General features: G+C 36.8%; 1 protein-coding gene across 2 annotated transcripts in view; it reads left to right on the forward strand.

The window, feature by feature from the left end:
* SPSB4 (splA/ryanodine receptor domain and SOCS box containing 4) overlaps positions 1–12,083 on the forward strand; it is a 344,833-nt gene that overhangs the window by 328,484 nt on the left and 4,266 nt on the right. The gene's annotated exons all lie outside the window — the stretch shown is intronic.

Below are 12,083 nucleotides of genomic sequence, written 5' to 3' on the forward strand. Positions count from 1 at the left end.
CATTTGTTGAAAACATATGTAGGGGATGGTATTGCAGAAGAAGACACTTCAAAATCTAGGTCACTTGTCGTTGCTTGATATTTATGAAAAATATTTTTAGTGTACTTAATATTTCCTAGAAGCCTGAAAACATCCCATTTCTTCCTCCCCACCTCAATGATCATATATGATCAAGGAAAGACCTCACCACCTCCAATTTGAAGTGAGAAGCAAATTGTGAGCACACCACATGGTCACGTAGTGCTATGCCTTTTCATGGAGGGCTCTGTGAAGCAGATGCACAGGTATAGCAAGATAGCAGCCATCATTTTAAATGGCATTTTAAATCAAAATTGAAGGTATAGAGGTGATTTTGCGACATGCATGCAGATCTAAATGTTTTCTTGGATTACATTTTTGAAACTTTTATTCCCTACAGAATGGTTATTTCTATTTTGCTTAATACTTTCACTTAGGGGTGACAACAGATGAAAAATTCAGAAAACAGAGGGGTTCTTTTACCTGCAGAAAGGCAGACTATGGATTTCACTACCGAAGGCTCTTCCAAACATTTCATCTACAGATTTATGGAGTATTTGGTTCTTGCTGGAGTTGCTAATAGTATAGCTAGCTGAGATGGTGATTTGTCATGAATATCTGCTTGAAGGAATGAGACATAATAATACTGCAGTTAAGAAACGTAGAAAGCTCTCAGGTACTACGGTAAGGGAAAAGATACAAGAAGGTATGTAAAATAAGCAGTACTATCAATCCTCTCCATAAACTAAGTCAACTATCTCTTCAACAGAACAATACTTTGCTTGTTCGAGACATTTAACTCAGTTTGAGTCATCACCCTAAAACTGTCTGAAACTCTCAGCATCTCATTCCCGCCTATCTTGTGTGAAGACATAAACCTCACAAACAAGATCTGCAGTGCTTGCTTTTTTCAGTGACCACCACATTGAAAGACAACAAAAGCAAAATCCTTCCTTTACATCTGAATTGCTACAGCCTGCACCCAGGCCTTTGAAAAAAGCAGTTAGTACAGCTAGAAAAGGTTAAAAATAAAGCCCTGCTTACAACTTTTTAGTTATCTCAGAACGTTGAACTCTTTTGCTAAATGCTAAAATGCTAAGCATTTTACTTTATATTTCTGTGTTTTCTGATATATTTCTGTTTTAAGGATGAAATTTGCAATAATGAGCCCAAATATTTTTTCTCCTTTTTCTCCTTTTTATCCACAATTGCATTCCAGGAAGTTATAAAATAATACTTTTTCTTTTTTTTTTTTAAAGGTCAGAATAGGAAGATATTTAAACCCCTGTAATTTAAAAACACAAAACATACTTGGTTTTCCTCACTCCAAGGTCTCTAGTGATTTTTGTGTCTAGTACACATCTCTGTCAACATATCTTTGTAACACCACTAACTTTACTGCACATGGCATTTTGTGAGGTCTTGGGAAATTTGGAGTCAGCTGAGTGTTAATTTTGTTTTACCAAAATCTGTTACACAATTGCTTTTTCTCTCTGAACTTCTGCAGTCATTTTTTCTCATTTGTATATGTTTATAAATCCCTTTTTGTTGTTGCTTTTTTTTTTTTATTATTTTTTAGTAGATAGTTCTGATTGAGGAGTCAGTGGGATTTGCTCAAATCCCACTGAAAAATTTTCTGTTTCTAGGTTTTCCCTGCTAGAAGTCACTCTTTGATTCTCTTGGTGAGCTTTCCCCTAACCCATTTCATGCAGAAGCAGCCAGGGAAATTTAAAAACTGTCCATGGTCTTTCTTTTGAGGAAAAACATCAGACTGTAACTTCTTGCTTGGGGAGAGTGACAGAAGAGGCAGGCAGACCGCGTACTGCTGATCTGGTCAGGTAGCACTGCTGAAGCTGGGAGGAAATATTTGGCCATTGTTTCAGTAAGGCTGCCACAGGGAGTGCATGCGTAGAAGGCAGCAAACCTCAAAGACTCTAGATTTTGCTGCTAGTCTGCATTCCATGAATTTGTTGTACTCCAACTGGAATGGCTGTAAATCACAGCCTCTAGACTGCTAAGCCTTTTGTTGGCCGCTGTACTCTGCAGAATAATCTGCATCACGACAGGAAGGCAGATATAAATCTGTTGGTCCTAAATCTGTCCCTGCTTACATTTTTTGCATCTTATATGTGAAACAGTATGTCATTTGACCAACTACAACATTTAAAAAACATTGAAATCTATGAACTGTTTGTATGTGATCCATCAATATAAGCCACGTAAGAGTTAAATGCTAGTTTCTGTTGCTTTCTATAATACCTGCTGCTACCTTACCTTGCACTTGATCTTGGAGCTGGCACCAGTTTCTAGTTTCATGTTTTCAGTGTGGTAGAGGACTGATGTTTAAACATTGCCATAGTACAAGTAATGACTTGCAAATAAACAAAAAGACCATTTATATCAGTTAACTTTTAATTTCCAATTTTTCGTCCTATTTTGTGTGTGGAACCAAGAAAAAAATTGGTTAAGTTTTGTGCATCTGAAATGTGGAGAATTTCAGCTTCCTAAACTGGGGAATATTTAGCATAGTCTTAGGTTAAGTTACCTTTTTAGACAGACTAAACCCCTAAGATTTGTTGAAGGTTTTCTAAAACCAGGAAGGAAGATCATGGAGGTTGTTGGAGAACCTGCAAGGGCAACAAAGGCTTGGAATTATGATTACAATGAACTAATGAATAGAAATTATTTCTCCTCATAAAATAATACGTAACATTTTTTTGTCTGTTCTATAATAAGAAATATTTTTTTTCAGAGTTATAGAAACTATAAAGATGCACTAGCTCATGCTTCTACTGATTTTTCAGAAGTTTTTCAAGAAATCTTTAAATGACGTGTGAGAAGGTTATGCCTTGGTTACTTGCATACAGTGTTTTCTTGTATTTATTTACAAATAGTCACAAAGGGAGGAAAATTATAGGGTGGAAAATTTTTAGCTCTTTCTAAATTACCTATAATTCATTGGGTTTTTTTTGTTTCTTTGAATCACTGCAACTTCATTGTGATACATTAGGTCTAGTGTCAGGACTTCTGAAAGCTCATCCTGAATTATTGGTAAGTGTTACAGCCCTTTGAATTGCTGTAAACGAAATGCATGGTCAAAACCTGCAGTGACTTCCATGTCTTTTCAGGTCGTTGCATAGTAGAACTATATTTTTTATTAAGAGAGTGCGCCAGGAGTTAATTGTTACTCTGGTTGGGACTGATGTGTGATACAATTTTCTTTCTTTCCTCTTTTATTTTTTACTTTTAACTAGTGACACACAAAAGTATAAATCCAGCTTGCACTGAAGGATGAGAGGAGGAAAGATGGGCAGAAATTACTCTCTAAGGAGGAAAGGATAATTAGATTTAAGAACTTTTTTTTTTTTTTTTTTTTTTTCTATTAAGAAAACAGGCCTTGGAGCTATGCAAACTGATAATGGGCTCAGCATTGCTTGGGTGGTCGAGTCAGCACAGCTACTCCTAAGTAATATATCAGATCCTCAGGAAGTTTTATGGCTAAAAAGCAAAAATGACCATAGTTACTCATGTTATGCTAAAGGGAATAACCCTTCACGAGTGTAAAAAGGTTTATTTAAATGCAACTTCTTGGCTCTCCTTAAGTAAAGAGTAAGTACAACTTTATACTAAAGTCAAGTTTATGTGAATTAGAGTATGAGGGATTTCTGAAGCCCTGGCTACTGTAAAACTCACTCCTGTGGGCTGTTGGCACTGAAAATGAAATCGTGCACCAGGAGAGCTCAAAAACTCTGGGGCAATACTGCTTAAAGTAAAAGAATGAGGCAATTAGTAACGTAACCACAGTAACCCTTGTAAACACAAGCACAGAATCAGAGTCACTTAGGTTGGGACTCACCTTTAGTGGTCATCTGGTCCAACCCCACCACCCCCACCTCAAACCAGAGCCCGCTTCAAAAGTAGACCCAACTGTAAAGCCAGGTCAGGGCCTCAGCCTGTTAAGTTTTGACGGTCTCCATGGATGGAGGTTCCCCAACCACTCTGTTCCAGTGTTTGACCATCCCCATTGTGAATTTCTATCTAACTGTGATTTCCTTGGCTGTGACTTTCTTCTGTGGCCTCTTGTCCTTTTGGTTGTGTCTCCAAGAAAAGCCTGGCCATTAGGTACCTGAGAACAGCAATTAGATCCTTCCTTGGTTTCCTCCAGGCTGAGCAAATTCAGCTCTCAGCTTCTCCTCATTTGTTTTGTACTCCAGTTGTCTTACAGTCCTGGTGGCCCTCTGTTGCATTATCCAGTTTGTTAGTGTCTGTATACTGGGGAACCAAAAATGGGATGCAAAATTTTGGACACAGCCATACTAATGCCAGATACAAGGAATAATCACTTTTCTTGACTTATAATAATAATAGTGTGCTCTTCCTGATGCATCCAGTATGAGGTTAAGTGTCCACCAACAAAAGGATACCCCGCTGACTCATGTTACACCTTGTCCACCTGACCTTCCCCCCTCTAACTCTTCTTCCACAAAGCTGCTTTCTACCCCTTGAGCCCATAGCCTGCACCATTGCAGGGGGTTATTCTAGCCCAGGTGTAGGGCAAGATTCCAGCTAGTCAGCAAAAGCAGATTGGTAACAGATGTTTCAGACTGGCTGGAATATAAATAAGGTATACAGGTTAGATTTTTGGTTTCTCTAAGCCAGAAAAAACTGTCCGGAAAACCCCCTTAGGCTAATACAGTGACTGCATTCAGTTTAAATTTTGTAATAATATAGCTATATTCTTTTTGGAAACTCAAAAATTGTACTCAATTACAAGACGAAGTGTAGGTTATTTTATAGGCTAATTAAGGCCTATCTTCAAAACTGGAAAAAACACTCATATATATTTCTCCTTTTATGTAATTTTTTTTTTATTCAGACTAAATAACAACAGGTCAATAAGATGCTAAAAATTAATATCTGTGATCTGTTTATACATATTTAATTTGCTCTGAATGAGCAAATCACATATTTGGACTCCGAAAAAGGTCATGTTTAGTAAGAGGCCCTTTAGGCTATTGCGCATGTTTATAGATAGGTATGCTAACTTTTATGATATTTTACCTATACTTGACCTTCATATATGCAGACATTTTTTATTTATATCTTAATTGTATAGCAAAGGTATTTTCAAAGTATATACTCTATCCACTCTATATAATATATTGAAATAGCATTTATAGAAAAATATTTATCTGTTCTTGGTGTTGGGGGCAGTTTGGGTTTTTTTTAATGCTATTTTAACAGCCTGTTAGGGGCCTTACAGTTTATCTGTAACAGGAATATTTGTCTTTGTCATTTCTTGTTCAGCTCATGTAATTTTTGTCTTGCAGAAGAATGTAAAACTCTTCCTGTTTGAATTTGTTAACAAAAATCGTAATTTCTAATCTAGATCTTCTAGAATTGGTGTGAAAGCCATCTGCCAGGAGTGTGACAGGTGGGGTTAATCTTTTAGTAAGTAGCCAGAACAGGAGATGCTTCATAAGGTCCCTTCCAGCTCTGTGTATCTAAATTGTATGTTGTTCACTCTCCCAGTATCATTGCTGTGGTACACCAAAGCTGGCTAACAAACTGGAATAGATTGCTAAGGCTGCACTGGATGGGAGATGCAGGGAATGGGGACTTCGGCCTGAAATCTGTAAGCTTGTAATGCCACCCTGTAACCATAACAAAACAGCATCGTTGTCCCTTGCATCTAGGATACAGGCAACATTTTCCCTGAGAGATTTTCCAAAACTCCAGCCAGCCATGGGATGCTAAGCCACTGAAATCAGGATTACAAAGTCTAACGCTGCTTTCAGCACTTGTTCTGTTCAGTACAACCCAGCAAAGTTTGGAGAAAGTGATCAAGGTTTTCATGGTAGGCTTTTGCCTTTCACTAAGACTTCTGAAGTGGGAAGTAGACCCTTCCAAAAATTTGGAATAGCTTAATTGCATCTTAGACAGCTGATGTTAGGTATTTAACTGAGTGTAGCTAATGAGATATATATGATGAAATTTTATTGTGACTTCTACATCATACCTTATGTAACCAGCGTGACATCTCATTAAAGAACTAGATCAAGTCTAAGGAGTTAACAAGGAAGGGAGCTCTAGTCACAGCAGAAGGCACAAAGCAGTGTGGTGTATTGCTACACATGATGAGATCACGTGTCACGTGCAAATATAATTCATTGGCCAGTGACGCAAAATTATGATTTTTTCCTTTGTACTATTTCACAGTTTATGTGCGTAATATATGGTATAATCATCTTTCTCTTTAATCTTTTATCAGACCAAAATGCAGGGTGAAAATAGATGGGTATTAAATGTAAATACCAACAACTCTTCAAAAGGTTCCCTTTCCCGTGCTTCCCTTTTTGTAATCTCAGCAGAAAGATGAAAAGTTACATAGATGCTTTAAAACCGTACTGAGACTTTTGGCAGATGGCCCATTCCTCCCTAGGAATTAGCAAAAGAGCTGACAGATACTGCCCAGATATTTAACCTTTTCCACTAGAGGTGTTAGTGTTTAAGGGTTATTGTTCAGGAAATGAGAACATCCTGATAATTGGTGAAATAAAGATTACAGAACATTATCTTTTATGTGAAATTCTAAAACTGTATTTATTGGCCAATTCACAGAAAGTGCCATAGTGACCACAGAAATGAATCTGATTTTATACATGTACAGATGTACAGGTCAAATTTTAAAATAACATATCTATTTCCATTATGCATTTAATCAATCATGTGGAAAACATAGGGATATTAACAATCTTGAATTCATAAATGACTGTGCGAATCAACATGGCTTTTACGAAATATACCACTATGCCATGGAAAGGGTTTTGTACAACATATTTCCACTACATGTAAAGTTAGGTTTTATGGACTTTACCGTGTGTCAAATTTTACTGTACATTTTCATAAAGAAAAGGTTGGTGGTTGTGGGTTTTTTTTTAAATCCAGTAGATTTTTATGGGTTCAAAAATAATTTTAATTTCAACTTCACCTTTTTAATTGCATATAGTAATTTAATTCAGCACTCTGCATAAATTGTATAGATTAAAAAATTTCATAAATACGTTTAGCATCTGCAACAAGACATTTCAAGATGTGGTTTATGATTCTTTGACACATACATTAAGATGTTTTATATAATGAGCATATCTTCTAGACTGAAGAGCCTGTTGTTTTGAGACACACTTAAGGGGTCACAACCATACAGGATATATTTATTTGAGTTGCATCTGGTATTTTTTTATTATGAATACAAGTGGCCACAACTACACAGATTGGACTGCTAGGAAAGAATCCCAAGCCACAAAATACATGCTATCAACTGCATTTACTGCTCCTCAACAAGGACTAATGCACCAACATGGAAGCAGATCTGGGAAATGATGACCTGTGTGTGAAAAGTTCTACAATTTTGCAGGCAGATGAAGTATTTCTTTTACTGTCAAGCTATGATGAAATAGAATTGTCCCAGCCAATTAGAGCTCAGAGCTCTAATTTCATGATGATACTATTTCTCAGCTCTTCAAATTCCCACACTTTCAGTAACATATATTTCATAACTATATGGTTAATTCTAACTAGAGACAACCCCTTCCACCAAACTCCAATGGTATTCAGGATGAATGTCTTATTTCTGCTCTGCTGTTCATCACAACTGAAGTCATGTTCTATAGTTCCTTGCCCAGGAACTCCTCTTAGTTTTTCTCTCCTTTTGCATTGCAACCTCACCTTGCAAGGTCTAACCATCTCCCCACCTAGATTGTTAGACTGTTGCTCTTCATGCAATGGCTGGTTTTGGAAAGGTAGGCAGAGAAGTGACAGGAAGCTATGATGACAGAGTTTTTTAGAAAACTGAAAGGTATTTCTACTAGGTTTTTTTTCACCCATTGTATTAGCCAATGTCAAGTCAGTCATCTTTCTTTGGACAGCTAAACCCACTGACGGCAATTCACCATTCCCTACAGTATTATTTGTACAATTCTAACTGACACCTCTTAGGGACAGAGATGTGCTGAGGGAAGTGTGTAGTACCTTTGAAGTCAACACTGGAAGGCTTAGTGTGCCTGCTCTCTCTTTAGCATCAATCCTACCAGACAGAGCAAATGAGGAAGATAAGTTTTATTTTGCTCGGGTCTCAGTGGGCTTCTGAACACAAGGATTTCAGTTCTGTTTTGGCATTTTGGCTTTCAGGTACAGAAGGTAGGGGCAGAAGAAGGAAATACATCAATTAAAAGACCAAAGCTGACTTTGCACATCCTTGCTATTTGCCTGTGTAATGAGGCTTCTGAGCCAGAGAGCAGAGGTTTGCTTGAGGCATGCTTGAAAACCAACCATATAATCATCGTGCTAGTCAGAGACCACAAATGCATTGCAAATTTGCAGTATAATGTTAGGCATGGCAGTACCCGGAAAAGTTGGCACAATTCTGTTTTTTTGCAGCAGTTAACATATGGCTAGAAAGTAGGTACATTGTATCAGTGAGATTTGAGGAGAAACAACATATACTTAACCTGTTTTAAAGGAATGTATTGGTAATACTGCTTAGTGTAGGGACACTTAAAAGCATGGGCACATGAATGACAATGTCTGTTTTTAATGATGACAATCTAAATTTAAAGAAATTACTACTTTGTATTATTGTTTGATTGGCTCCAATGTTTATTGGTTGGCTTTGTTAATTCATACCAACATAAAAGACATTGCCAAGTTCATATTAAATAAGAACTTACCCATAGATTACAGCAAAGACTTTTTTAAAAATAAGGTTTCAATATAAATTTATTGTTTAACCTTTGACAACCTATGCAGTGACACACACCAAGACAGAGCACTTTACCAGAATGAACTGACGGACTAATTTAAGGAGATACCAGGGTTTTTAGTTTGTGTATAAATGACATCTCATGAAAAGGTAGGAAATGTGAGGCTGAAGGAATGAATTGGGAGCAGGAGGGATTTGTAGATTCTCTAATAAATGACCAAAGGCAACGAGCTTGATAACTATCTAAAAATATTAAAAGGATAAAAATCACAGTCAGAGGAATTATTTAGGGTGGTGCAGGAGGGTATAACTGGGACTAATGAGATAAAAATTACAAAAAGGATTATTTAAATTCATTACCAAGAAAAGCTTTCTAATGGTGAATTCTAATAGATTCTAGGATAATCTCTCAGGGGAAGCAGTTGAAGCCTAAGGCTTAGAAACACTTAAGTAGGTTGAAACACCCCCCACCCCCCCACCCCCGCCTCTAACACTAGAAAATATATTCTAGGGAACAATTCTGCATTGTTAGCATAATACTCTAGCTGTACTACTTTTTCTGTCTACTAATCTTTATTTCTAGGGTTTAACGAGTCTCACAGCAACTTCTAAACACACTGAAATTTAGATGAAACAGTTATTAGGAATCCTAACCACAGTGTTTATTAATCTGCAAAGCAATAACCCACGCTGGTATATTTTTCCATCCCTGTTGTGATGACCCTTTGAATGGAACTGCCTGTTAATCACAATCTAGTATTTACTCAAGATTCTGGTGGTGCAGTATTTACAATGGAATATATAAAGAAAACATCTTTTCAGATGTACCTCACATTTTTTTGGATAAGGTTGTTAAGGATCTAACAATAAACATGCCAGTAATTGATTCTGAGAATGGAGGTAATAGCTTCAGCTCTCCGAATTGTCCAGGGATGATCGTTGTCCTTGAATTTTTTTTTCTCTTGTGTATTTTCAAAAATCAAGATTCCTAACTATGTGGTACCTTAGGAAAGTGGATTGTTACAAAAAGTTTACTTAAGGGCCTTTGCAACATGGAGTACAGTTTTCCTTGGGTGTTCCCAGTTCCTCATCCAACCTATGTAGTATGTTGGTTATAGAAAATCTCTAAAACTGATCAGCATGGTTGTCTGTGTGCAAAAGTTCTGTTTCTTACTCAAATTAAAATGTGTGGTAACTGTACCATTAAATTTGAGTCACTATAGACATCAGTGTTTTGGCCCAAATCACCATGGGCCTGCCTTGGCCGTAAAGCATTTCCTACTTAACGTAGGCACGGTGTAGCAACGTTTGTCATGGTCTTGCTCCCTTCCCAGCTCTGCTGGAGGTAGCGTAACTGTAACTAATGAAGCAGCTATGGACAGCAGCAACCATGCTAAATAAGGTTATTTACCTTAAAGTAATTCCTCTTAAGGTTCATTACCACAACCACCACCTCCATGCTGGGAATGATTAGGTGATTATTTTTTTCTTTTTATACATATATAAAAATATATATGTATACACACACATATGTGTGCATGCACACACATATGGTCATCTTATAATCCTTCAACATTATATGTTCATTTTCCTTCTTGTTGATTCTGACAGCTGTCAGTTCTGACATGAAAACAGTATGTTTCCATTTTCTTACTGTTTGACACTCAAGCTTATAACGTCCTTTGTTTCTAGAAGATTAAATTCCAGCTTTTCCACATCAACTGGAAACCTTAACTCTTTCTGTCTGTTATTCATGCATTATTCTCTTCTACCTCCCTGTTCACTCTTCCCTAAATAATAATCTGATTTTCTAAAGGAACTGACTGCAGTTGATCCATTCCACATTCCAAAGAGCATGCCCAGTTAAAACAATTATCCACCTTCTCATCTATATGTGTGCACATTAAGCAGAGTGTAGACAAGAATTTGTTGCCAATTTCAGTACTGGTTTGAAATGTCATTGTAGTCACAGACTCGGTCAGGGTTACCTAATCAAATCTTTTGTATCCATTTATATATTTAGAGGTGACAGCACTAGAAAGAAAAAAGACATTGTATTTTTAACAATGTGTTTGGGTTTTTTGTGTGTGTGGTGTTTTGTTTTGTTTTGTTTTGTTTTCCCTTAGGATATCCTGAAAACTTCAGCCAAAACTTATGTTATAGGATAATATGCTTAAAGGAATCTGAAAGAACTTTTATCTGGTTAGGAAGTTTAATGCCTCTGAAAACCCAAATTTGTATTCAGATTTATAAAGAAGAATAGGTAGGCCAGCAGAAACGTCTTTTACTCCCATTAAATTTTCTGAGTTTCTAAATTATGAGGATAGCTTTGTCCCCCATTTGAGGACAGCTTCTCTTTGCATTTGGCAGGGTTTTTTTTTTATTCTTCCTTGCCTAGTGAAAGCTGCACCCTTTTATTAGGCAATGTACTTAACTGGGGAAAAAAAATCTGCTTTGTTCTCAGTACAGACATAAATACCGACAAGACACAGCCCTGTAGCTTCAAGAGCTGCTGAATGCACAATTTCTACATGAGTTAGAGTTGCGAATAGGAATGAGAGCTTTTTCTAAACTTTGTTTTAAATGTTTGTAATGTTTCAAACTATGGTGAGTGTTTCTACATAGGCAGTAACTAATGAAAAAAGAACCCAAAGTTCTTGACTGTAACCATCCTGTCATTGATTTTGTGTATGTATAGGGTGCTCCACAATGGAGAGCTGTAAGTGCAGCTGCAACACAATTATTGAATCGCAACACCACCAAGCTCTTTGACAGTGCTTTTCATCAACAGGGCTCACAGTACTTTGTGAAGGATGTCATTTATCTTTATTCCTATTTACAAGTAGAAAAATGTAATTCGCGAAGCACTGTCAATACCTACTCAAAAGGCAGCAAAACGCCTCTGGGGAAAAAGGGTAGCCCACCTGGTAACTGCCTCTTCATCACCAGGAATGAAGTGGTGAACATACAAAACCTCATGGGTTCATTTTCTTGAGTTAAGCTTCAATAATGTGGGTTAGAATTTTTTATTGTTTTAAAATGCTTTGTTAGGCAAATGAAATGAAAGCCCTTGCTTCCCTTTCATTTTTGCTCAGTTTGAGTTTTGTAAATTTTTATTTTATGTTTTTGTCTTCTTAAAGAAAAAAAGAACCAACAAACAAAAACCCCATACCAGGCTTGTACCTTGTTACTCGTACAAAGGTAATGAAGTATAATTACCTTCTGAAATATCAATGGAGTAATTTTCCTGATAGATTTAGCAGAAATATTTCTTGAGATTGTGCATGTTAATGGAGTATGTGTT

This window comes from Falco punctatus (assembly GCF_963210335.1).
Source record: "Falco punctatus genome assembly, chromosome: 13".
Taxonomy (NCBI): Eukaryota; Metazoa; Chordata; class Aves; order Falconiformes; family Falconidae; genus Falco; species Falco punctatus.